The 11,700-nt window shown below is 50.6% G+C and overlaps 1 long non-coding RNA gene across 1 annotated transcript; it reads left to right on the top strand.

Moving 5' to 3' along the window:
• The first annotated feature begins 964 nt into the window (after positions 1-964).
• On the top strand, positions 965-6,259 carry LOC308199820. The gene is made up of 2 exons (XR_013954978.1): positions 965-2,808; positions 4,028-6,259. It is a non-coding gene; the product is annotated as an uncharacterized lncRNA (long non-coding RNA).
• Positions 6,260-11,700: the final 5,441 nt, after the last annotated feature.

Raw genomic sequence — 11,700 nt, 5'->3', positions numbered from 1 at the left:
AATGAGCAGGTCTGGTAGCAGCAGCCGAACAAGTCGGGCAGGTCTGGGGAAGCAATTCAAGGCAGGCGAGCCAAAAAGCTGGGTAAGGTGAGACGTAATTATAATCCCCGAGCTGGGACACCAGGAGCCGCTGTACAAACATCACATCGGCAGCACGGCGGTGGCACACGATGGGGAATCAGGCCCCAAGCGGCAACATGTTTACAGCCCCACGGCTGGTGCCACCCTGAACACCCCAGCCTGGTGTGGGGTGGCTGCGTGGGACCGGGTGACCCGCTGGGGGTGGCAGGACCCATGCACAGCTCGTTGGATGGAGGGCATCCTGCCAGCAGCAAAAGCCATCCTACTGGGTGTGACAGAAGATGGGGAAGAGGGACACAAAGGGTTAGAGGTGTTTTTTTGTTTGTTTGTTTGTTTTCCTTTCATATGTCCTATCCTAAAAATGTTTAACTGGAGAGTGACTGATTTTGGATTTTTCCCTTGTTTTCCATTGTGCATCACGTGCTCTGCTGGTGCATCTATGATGAAGGAACTGCAGTGCAAACAGCTCCCATCCAGCAAAGATAAAATGAAGGTTCAGAGCCCAAGCAAACTGCTCCCAAACCTCTGCTACCAGGTTTTTAGAAAACAAAGAGGTCAGAAGGTCCCATGGTTTTCACCGCTAAAATAGCATTTGGAAGAACCCTGCTCATTGACATGTCCCTTGCTTGTTTTCTTTCTTCAGCTGTGTGAATTTTGCACTCTCAGCTGCACAGTGGCACACCAGCAGCAAAAGGATGGAAGGAATGCCACCATGAGTCAAGCACCCAGGTAAATATAAATGAAATGAAATGAAATGAATTGAAATGAGAGAGAGAGAGAGAGAGAGAGAGAGAGAGAGAGAAAGGAAGGAAGGAAGGAAGAGGAAGGAAGGAAGGAAGGAAGGAAGGAAGGAAGGAAGGAAGGAAGGAAGGAAGGAAGGAAGGAAGGAAGGAAGGAAGGAAGGAAGGAAGGAAAGAAAAGAAAGAAATGCTGAAAGCTTTCAGGCTTTCTTCATTCATCACAAGAAAGCAAAAGATGGGCACATCTGCCGCTTTATAAATTGTATTCAAGAGCTAGACCCTTCTTCATTCCGACCCAAGGGAATTTTTGCTTTTGAGTTTTAAAAAAAGCAGAATCAGGGTCATGATTTTAAAAAAAGCTTAAATCCCAGGCATGTTTTAGAAACAGATTCAAAAGCATGTGCTCGCTGTGATTATCTACGCCTGCAGTGTTTTCGGACATGTGGACTTCAGGAAAACAATAGCAAGCCCTGTTATCAGCACAAAGGAGGATCAGTTTGGAATTACCATACCTGTAACGTGGGCAGCCCACAGCTCTGAGGGTTCCCATTTGCCCTGTTGTTCAGCCCTGAATTTACTTACAACATTCCTGGGAAAAAAAAAAAAAAAAAAAAGAATGAAGGGCATTCCAGCCACAAGTCTGGAGCAACTGAGAGAGCTGGCACCCTCTAAACAATAATCTTAGCACAGCCTTTGCCTAAAACCTGGGAAATATTCTGGCAGTGGAAACTGATGGCTTTTGAAACAGAAAAAATACAAAATAAAATAAAATAAAATAAAATAAAATAAAGCAACATATGTGGAGGGGTATCTGAGCATTGGGAACAGAAAAGGGGGAGCTTCAGCTTGGACACAGGGACTGCTCAAGGGTAAAGAGGGGATGGATGTGACCCTGGGGTGATATTCCCCTGTACAGAAGCTGAGATTGTTTCTATCCATTTCAAACATAAGGCAGTGATGAACCATGGAGGCACCAGAGGATGTTGCTTGAACAGGAAGGTTTGGAGATGATGGCAAATATCCTGATGTTACCCAGCATCATCACTCAGGCACGCGCATCCTTGGGTAGCTGGGCTGGGGAGGAAATATCCCTTGGAAGCCCTCGGCTTGTTGTTTAGGTTAAGTACATGTGAGTCCTGTGTGGCTGAGTTTAATGCTCCCAAGGATAATATTGCTGAATTTTGGAAAGCTGGGTGGGACTCAGGCATTGGCAATCAGGCCTTGAGGACTGAGCTGAGAAAAAAGGGCCAGTCTGGTGAATTTTAGGGGCGCCCCAGGAGCTTCATAAGCACGATGCACAGCAAACATCACTTAACCCAAGGGCCAGTAATCTCTAAAAAGCACCTTAGGGCCCTCGGGTCCCTACCCCAAGGGCTGCAAATCTTCAGTGGCCTGGGCCTTTGTGGTGTGTCACTGCAGGGTGACGGGCCACCCTGTGGGTAGGTGCTGTGGATAAGCAGACCCCACGCAGCCGGCCAGGGGCTCAGCTGCCAGCATGGCAGCACAGTTGCTGGTATCTGCAGCAGCCATCTAGGCTCCTGTCGTTATCAAGGGGGAGAAACCTGCAGGAAGGCGTGATTCACCCAACCCGGCTGGCTGGCAGCGCCCCTGTGCCGTCCCCCATGCAAAGCCTGTCACCTGCAGGGGTGATCCCTTGGCACCTGGAAGTGGGAACGGGCTTGTGTCACCCTTATCCGTGCCATCGCGGCTGTGCCTTGCGTTTCTCCACCTGGCAGAGGAGGAGCTGAGAGCTGCACCAGGTGTGATTCATGAGCTCTGCAGCTTGTTGTGCCACCACGGGGGTGAGCCCTGGGGCAGTTATTAGTAATAGCTTATATAAAACACCAGGTTTGGTGGGTATCAAGCACTCAGGAGGTGAGATATGTTGCAGGAGGGGTGTTTGGGAGCCCTCATCGCCTGGTAGTGATGCCCAGTATTGCTGCCCAATGCTGACCCGTTCTCTGAAGCTGGATGGTGGTGAGCTGAGGTAATGTGTCCTGCCAGAGGGCTTTCCCCTGTGTGGGGAGCAGGTTCTTGTTCCTCCTTGGCAGGCTTATCTTGAGAGATAACCAAACCAGCAGGAAAGGACTTGTGAGGAGGAGGAGGTGGTGGTGGTGTGATCCATGGAAAGGAGATGGGCCAGGCTGTGCTGGAGGGGCAGGGTGCTGGGGGGATGAGGCTGATGAAGGTGTAGGATGAGAAGGTGATAGCAGAGAACGGGGGTGATGTAGGAGCCAGCCCTGATGTCTTGTCCTTCTGTGGCAGGTGGCAATATGCTGCCCTCTGTAACTCAGGATGTGCAGAGAGACAGAGCACAGCCAGGCTAAGAGCAGCTGGATGAGGGATAAAGCTCCTGCTGCCACCCAGGGGATCCTGGCAGAGCCCCCACGGAGCTTGGTGAGGCTGGAGAATGGGGCCTGGCTGAGCTGGTCCCATGGGAGCCTCGCAAAGCCAAAGAGCCAGCTTGTGCCCAGCTCTACACTGGTTAAAGTCAGCTCTGTTCCCAGCAAAAAAAAAAAAAAAACTCTGATAGATACACAGCTGGCTGACTTATTTACCTTCCAACCCTGGCCAGCACTGACATGCTTTATACAGCCAGGCCCCGATCCAGTGAGAGGGGGAGTGCTCGGGAGTGCTGTGGTGAGGATATGGGAGGATTTATAGCTGTTTGCAGTGGGGGCTGCTGGGTCACCTGAGCTGAGGAGGTCTCCCAGACCCTTTTCTCCCTTGCCAAGAAAGGCCTGCCTTGTCTGGCTTCCCAGAGAGCAGGGTGCTGCTGAGCCTGGGAAGTGAGCCCTGGGGTAGGATTTGTACCTTGGGGGTGCTCGGTGAAGGAATGAGCAGGGCTGTGTGTATGCCCCGTATGGCTGAGCACTTCTGTCCTCCTTTGTGCATCCTCACCTGTCCTGGTTGCTCTCACACTTCACAACAGCAAGGAATAGCCAGGAGATGTTTTTCATGTAAAACCAGGCCCATGCCTGACCTGGGAGGGGAGCGCAGAGGAGGGCTGCTTTCTGCAGGCAGTGGCTTAGAAAGACTTGAAGCATTTTACTAGGCAGCAGTGCTCCCCAGGAGCCCCCTTACATTAACCCCCCCACACTGACACCCGGGTAGCTGAAGCTGAGCATCCTCTACCTCGCACCCCCATCCCTGCTCACTTGCTGACTTTTTTATTATTATTATTATTATTTTATTTTCCCTGCCAGGCTTGCAAGAACCTGCTGCTGCTCCTGGCTGCCTCGGGGATGAGTCGAGCTTCGAGTGCTGCCGCTCCCAAAGCAGGGCTGAGAGCGCAGCCAGCCGAGCGCCCGGGGAGCTGCAGCCGCCGGGGCCGCTCCCTTCCCGGGGTGCGCGGAGCACGCGTGGGAAAGCGCTTTTATTTTCGTTAAATGGCTTTTCCTCAAAGTTCTTAGACCGTTTCACGGCGATAAGTGGAATTCAGTGGGTGTAGTGTGTTTTTTTTTTTTTTTTTTGTGTAGGAACACTTCTGAGGTGCCGGGGGGAGGCTTTTGCTGGAAGGGACTGAAAGCAGGGTTGGGGCTGGCAAGGTCCCCCACGGCCGGAGTATCAGGGTCAGCTGTTCTGGGTCAGTGAGTATTCAATAGTTATGCTAATCGCAGAGCTTGGCAAGGCTGAGGCTGCCTCTACAGCTCCCTGTGGTGGTAGCTTTGCTCCTTGCTTTAAACCGTGCAGAACTCTGCCAAAGCAAAAGCCCCAGCGCTTGGTTTTGTGGCTGCTGCTGTGGGGACTTTTCCTGCTGGCAGGGCATCTTTTCACACTACTGGGTTTTGTCTTTCATACTAGTTAGGAAACAGTGCCAAAGCATCACCAGAGCCTTCCACGTGAAACAGTCACTGCACAGCAGCGGGAGCCTGAGCTTTCTGTGGCCAAGTCAGGGTCCCCTTCCCTGTGCCCATGAAGGCACGGTGGGGGCTCTCTGCAGCCACTGCTCTCGCAGCTCTGTCCCCAGGTGCTGAGCCCACGGTGTGGGCTTCCTGGCTGGCTGCGTTAGTCAGAGCAAGACTTGCATGCCCTGCTGCTGTCTGGGCCTTTCTGGTGAGTTCCTGCCCTTGTTGCAACACAAGGGTGCTGCTCCCCGGCTGTCCCACTGTCTGCACAGCCTGCTTCACCCTCCAGACTCTTTGAACCAGTCTCTGAGATCTTTTTTATCTTCCAAATCATCTCAGGACAGGATTTCACTGGGACGTTTAGGAGAAGTTAATCTTCTAGCTATGAGGAAAAGAAGGATGTGTGGGGCTGCCTTTAGCTGCTCCCAGCTCTGTGCAGGGCTGTGGCTGGTTCATCTGCACACTGGTGGTCCTGGGCTCCTCTCTAAAAGAGAGCTGGGGGCACCCAAACAATGGAGCAGCTCTCCCTGCTCACTTGGTGGCTGTGATGGTGGCCCTGTGTGCTGCTGACACCACAGCTGCAGGGTTACTGCAGTGACCCAGGAGCTATAGAGTCAGGCTGGCATGCCAGAAGGAGAGGATACAACTGAGAAAAATGTGACATCCTTGTCTGTGACTAAAACCGATATTCTGATAGCAGCCATGACTCAGGGAGCTTCTGGTTTTGCACTGTTAATGACAACACCAAACTTGTTAACAGCAGTCCTACAAAACCGTGTGGGGTTTGCACGTGTGCTTCATGCCCTGTTTGCTGTGTGTTGTGAAAGGCACCTGCTCTGAGATGTCTGCAGGTGGGCATGTCAGGATGCTGGAAGCTGCCTGGGATGGAGGTGGCTCCTCAGCCCAGGGCTGACTCACTGTCAGGTAAGATTACGCACCGCCTGCCTTTGCTGTACAAGATTACAAGATAAACAGGAGCACTGGCCTACACAGCTTTTGACCCAGCAGTTTTCCACACACGCAAAAACAAAGCAGACAAAATGAGCCAGAGCTGGTAAATCCATCAGGTTTCAGCCCTGTTTGAAGCAAAGCAGCCTGCTGCCCAGGGGATGTGTGTTGATCTCATTAACCAAATGAGATGATAATGAGATAACATGAGCATGGTTCCTCCTGTCAGCCGGGCGAGCACATTGCACCCCAGCTCTCCTGCCTGCACACACGGACCTTGCTTACCATCCTGCAGCGGGCAGCAGTGGGGGCAGACCGGGAGTCCGGGCACTGCTGGAGTCAGTGCTTGGAGAAATCCCACCACCTGCCATATATAAAATGGGGGATAATGATGTCTAAGCAGAAATTGCTTGGAGCTGTGATGGGGATTAACTAGTTAATCCCTGCAAAGTGTTGTAGACGTCTGATGTGCAATGTTAATATCACTGTCTTCAACGCAGGCAAACAACGTTCATGTCATCTGAGAATGTAAAGCAGACTGCTCTCATTAGGGCTCCCAGGAGAGTGTTTGCAACCTTTTGTGTATGTGACCTTGTCAGGGCTGATGTGACCAGCCTGTGTGAAGTAAACCTATGAAATAACTGTGATCCTCTTCGTTTCTTTTAGCCGTCAAGAACCGTTCTTTTATCAGCTCATTTGTCTGGCACAGAGACTAACACGTGGGGTTTCTGGCCCCTGCACCGAGCCTGGTGCTGTTCTTGGCACAGCTGGGTTGCTGTTGGCCTGGCCTTACCTGCAGGCTCCCATCTGAGATAAACCAGAAAAAAAAAAAGGGGGGGGGGGGAAACAACCCACAAACAGCATCAATCTGCAAGTCCAAGCGGCGTGCTCTGGAGCACAGCATGCCTTGGCTCCTTCCAAAACTAGGCAGGGACCAGCCCAAAGGTGATGGGGGGGCGGCTGCGGCTCACTAGGGGGGCTGAGATGGAGCCAGCAAGGTGAGAGCACGGCCTGGTTTTTGGGGGGGCTGCCTGGAAGCCACGGGGGGGTGCTCTGGGAGCTGCCGGAGCCGTGGGGCCGCCAGGGGGCGGCTGGAGCCCGGCCCGCGGCTGAGCGCGGGGGAAAGGAGGGGAAGAGGCTCAGGATAGAGCCCACGGGTCCTGGCCCTTCCTAAACTTTCGCCTCTCTTCCTCACCCTCCCGGCTGTCTGTATTCGTGTTCCCTGCTTGCAGCCAGGGGCTGCTGCTTACCCGCCCTGCAGGGACTGAGAGGCAGAAGGGGGGGGGCTTTGTGCCCTACTAAGCCCCTTAAGTCGGCACTTGTCAGTCAACAAAAGGCGTGATTTTGCTCTAAAAGTGCATTTTCTGCTTACTCAGTCCAGCCAGGCTGCTTTGTCCCCAGCTGATGCTGACTGGCTTTGTGGAGGGGCTGCTGGCTGTAATTTTGGGCATCAGCTCTGCCCCGCGGGTGGTAGAGCCTTTCTGCCCCTTTTGTCCTGCGTTTGGCCCTCCTCATGCAGTGTCCAGCTCTGGTACACAAGAACCATGCATGCCTAATCCCTATCCTTCCACCGAGGTCATTTTCCTCTCCACATTTCCCCATTAGAGCGAGAGGCTTTGCAAAGCGAGGGGCTGGAGGTATTTCCCCCGCTGTATTACTGCTTTGGCAGGACGGAGCATGCTGAGTGGGAAGCCTGCTTGGGAAAAAACAGGAACAGGTTCCTACTATGGCTGCTGGGCTTTGGTCTTGTATTTTTGAACCATTTTTTTTGGTCTTCTATTTTTATTGTATTTCATGGGTCATGGATCGCTGCTGGGGGTGCCAGGGGTGCAGTTCTGCTTCAGGCTGCCTGGAGCACGCTGGCCATCTCTTGTGCTGCACAGGCTCCTGCGGCTCCATCACAGAAGTGCCCTTCATGAACAGACCACACGAAACCTGTGCCTCCCTAAGGGCCTGATCCAGCAAACCTGTGCTGTGCCTATGGAAAAAAAAAAAAAAAGCTATTCTGTTCAGCGGGGCTACAAGCTGGAGCAGAGCCTTACAGGAGAGCCAGGAAAAATAGGCAGGGGTAATGAGACTAATTCCCTTCTCTTCCTACACGGGGACCATCCATCTGGCAGGAAAGTCAGTTAAGAGCTTTTCCGCCTTTTTACTCCAGTGCGTGCTGCTCCTCCAGCTAAGCAGCTGCCACTGTTTGTGGCACCGTGTTATAGGAGAGTAAAATACTCATAAATTACAAACACTTGCTCTGAGGGTGCATTTTGCTGCTGTGGTTTACAGGGTGCTGTAAGTTCCTTCTCCCCCCTCGCACCCATTGTAGCCATGAGGCTGAGGACAAGGTGGGTGAGAAGCCTTCAAACTCCCTGGGCAGCTGTAGAAATCATAACATTGAATAATGTCCTCACAGCTGACCCAAGCCAAGGGTTGTTCCACGTGCATGCAGCAAGCAGAAGAAGATGGCCTTAGCTTTCGGCACACTTGAGGCCAAATCCTGATTTATTTATGGCAGTTCTCCAATCAACTGGAGTAAACCAGGATTTAGGCTGAGACACACAATCTCCCTAATGTTTCACATAACTGTACTTATTATTGCAACACGATGGTCTTATTAGCGGTTGGAAGGCCTCAGAAATGTGCAGAACACATGCAGGTAATTTGGGGTTTCCAGTTTTGGGAATGTTTGTGCCCGTTGAAGTCAGTGGGAAAGCTACCACTGCTTCCAGCGGGTGCTGGAACGCCTCAGATCTGTTGGCTGAACAAATCTGACTGTCTTAATGAGTAGAGGAGGGCTGAGGTTTTCCACTAGGGAAAATAATCAGTAGCAGTCAGCTCTGGAAAGGGTTGTGTTATCACCTAGCTGTCTTCCATGAAAAAAAAGAGTCCTGAATAGGGGAAAGGAGTTAAATATATATATATATATATGAGCTAAATATATATATATATATTCTTATATATTCTTATAAGCTCTGGGCATTCAGGGTGCTGTGAGTCCCCTTAGAGCAGTGATTAGTTTGGGAATTGGTGTGTTTCTCTTCCTGTGCTTATTGCTGGCGTGGCACAACATAGTTAAAACCTTGGGTCCAAAGCATTGTGCAAAGCTCAGCCCCACGGCATCTCACATGCTACTAGACCGTGCAGGGCTTTTCCCTGAAAAGGGCTGGCTCCATTCTCCTCTGGATGAGAGGTGACTTTTTGTTTGCAATGACAGTTTTTCTGTCCCAGCTCAGTGAAGCAAACATGATTTTGAGAGGTACCTGGCTTCCTTCTTTCCCCCCCCACCCTTTTCCTTTTTTTATTTTTATTTTTTTATTTTTTTATTTTTTTATTTTTTATTTTTTATTTTTTTATTATTTTTTTATTTTAATTATTTTTTAATTATTTTTTATTATTTTTATTTTTATTTTATCAAGGAAAGTGGCCCCTGCATAGCATAAGGCTGATTTGCTGCCTGTGGCACTGTGAGGTGACAAGGGGGTTGCCTCTGCGGTGGGGTGGGACATTCCCGGGACAGCTTGAATCTCAGACCAGTTACAGAAATATCTCAGTAAGGAAATTTTTGTCCATGAGACATCACGGGCTCTTTAAAGAACTCAGGAAAGAAATTGCCTTTTGAGATTTTTACTTGGGGAACTTCACTTTTTTCTGATGCAGGAATAGGTGATGGAAAAGCCCCTTTGTGCTATCGAATCCTTGTAATCGCCCCCAGCCAGAGGGGTGTTTTTCCCATAGCATGTTTTCCCTTTTTATTGTGTTATTTCATCACTTTAATAACCCTTGCTTGTATTTCTTCACCTCACAGCTACAGAAAGTGACTTCAGCTGCAGCTGTCCTGCAGCCAAACTGATGTGCTCCGTGGAGGAGGCATCCTGTGGGTGACCTTACAGTGACTCCTCCAGGTGCCTCACAGTAACCTATAGACACCAATGCTATAAAAAAAGGGGGTTTGTAAGAGGTATAAATACAAACACCATGAGATCACATATTCCGAACTATAACTGAATGCAGACTGTTGGAAGAAAATTGACTCAAAGTCCTCCTGGAAAAAGCTGTTAGGCACTTCATAATTTTTTCCACAACCCCAAATGGTACCATGCATCAAACAGGCTTCTTTCTGAAAGTGGTGCTGTGAACCCCATGATGCCTGGATTAGTCTGAATACTTGTGATCCATCCAGGATGGGGAAGGGGAAAGGGAACAGGAAGGGCTCTCTCCCTCCCTTTGCCCTCATGGTGTCCTGAGATTCCCTTGCCCAGGGAATAACACCCAACCTGGCTGTTGCAGCCGGTCCCTGCAGAAACACTGGTGATATGGGGTGGATTAAGACGGGCCCACCCAACCCAGCACTGATCCTGGGTAATGAAGAGGCATGCTGGAAAGAAGAATCTGGGCTGAAAACACCACTGAACTTTGTGGATTCAGGTCCCAGTGGATGTGGGACTCACGCACGCACCTATCCACTAGTTTAATTCTTGCTTTCTCCATACTTCTAGGCAAGCCAGAGTGAGGACAGTCCAAGCAGGACTCCAAACAGCTCATTACCCTTGCTCTGGAGCCATCACCCTTCAGATTTCAGTGGAGATTAACCATCCTGGCAGATGCACCTGCTTGCAGTTGGAATAGCCAACATCTGCTGTGCGAAGGCTTTCATGGCAGTTAACCTGGCTATAAAAGGTGCATAGCAATGACAATTGCAGCATGGCCACAGGGATCTCCGAGCGCTTTACAGCCCATCTTACCCTTGGGACCTCTTAGGGGTTTATTGGTGTCTGCTGATGTTGCATAAAAAGCCTGGAGCGAGCAATCAAAAAGAATTATGAGTTTAATTAAAAACCACCATAACCATTCAGCTGGCCATAATGATGCTATCCGACCTGGAGTTTGCGCAGCATTTAAACACTTGTTGTTTCAAATGAGTAAAAAAGGGTCAGGAGTTGTTTTACATTTCAGGGGGGAAATGACACGTCCAATCCTCCAGCCCCTGTCGTTCCAGCACAAAGGAAGGGCATCTCCCATCACACCAGAGCTGGGCACGGGGCCACCCTGGCACAGCCCCAGCCAGGATTGGTGCCCAGCTCCGCGTGCTGCACACCAGCCTCTGCTCCGCTGCCTTTCTTCTCCCTCTTCTTGCCTGTTATTCTTTCATTATTCACTAAGCAAGGGCTGGGTGCTGAGAAGAGAAAGTTTGTGCTGCTACCCTGCCCCTCTCAGGCCAGTAAGTAGATGTTGGTATTGAAAATAATCCATCCGGGCTGCTGTTTGGGGCCAGAAGGGGAGAAACCAGTGGCTGAGCAGAGGTTTCACCCTGATCATCAGGGCTCCATCTCAGCGAGGGGAAGCAGTATGGGAATATTTGCCTTGGGAAGGCTGCCAGAGCTTGGTCTGCAGGACCCTGGCCTCGCAGATGACTGCAGCATTGCCCCTGTAGCACCACAGGCACAGAGCAGCCCAGCTATGTCTATGGGCAGCACCTCCCAGCAGAAAACCTCTCTCTGCATCTCTGTCAAGCACTTTGAGCTAAGGGTTTCCATGAGGGCCGTCTGCCTCAGGCATTTCTGTGTTTTTGGAAACTTTCAGCTGTAATTGTCCTATTCTCTGTGGCTAAGATTTGGGAAACATACGTAGTTTTGAGCATTCTTGTCTTTGGTTTGTTGAGAAAACAAAGCGCTGCCCAAGCCCGGAGGTTTGGCAGGACATGTCCACCTTGAGAGGGAGATTTGCTGTAACATTGACTGGGTTACAGATGTCTGAAAACCTTCTGGTAACACTTGCTCAGGAGGGTGATGATGCCTCTGGATGCTGAGGGCTCACTGACCCAGCTGATGTTAATAGAAATTGTACCCTAGACATACAAAGTATGCCATGCCCTGAAAAAAAAAAGTGTATTGATGTCTCAGAAGGCCTGCCGAAATTTGCTTTTCTCCGTGCCATGATGAAGCCACTTATTTGTGGTTTGCCTTTGGTACCCCTGGTCCCCTGACCTCCCTTGTGTTAATTCTGGGGTTCTCTGAGGTCCTCTGCCTCTTTCAGAAACCTGTTCAGGCTCAACCTTCATGTCTCTCTACCCCTACGGACTGGTGGGGTGA

The sequence above is a fragment of the Anser brachyrhynchus genome, assembly GCF_964034855.1.
Source record: "Anser brachyrhynchus genome assembly, chromosome: 9".
Taxonomy (NCBI): Eukaryota; Metazoa; Chordata; class Aves; order Anseriformes; family Anatidae; genus Anser; species Anser brachyrhynchus.
The sequence above is the reverse complement of the archived record's forward strand: the minus strand, read 5'-3'. Positions and strand labels throughout refer to the sequence as shown.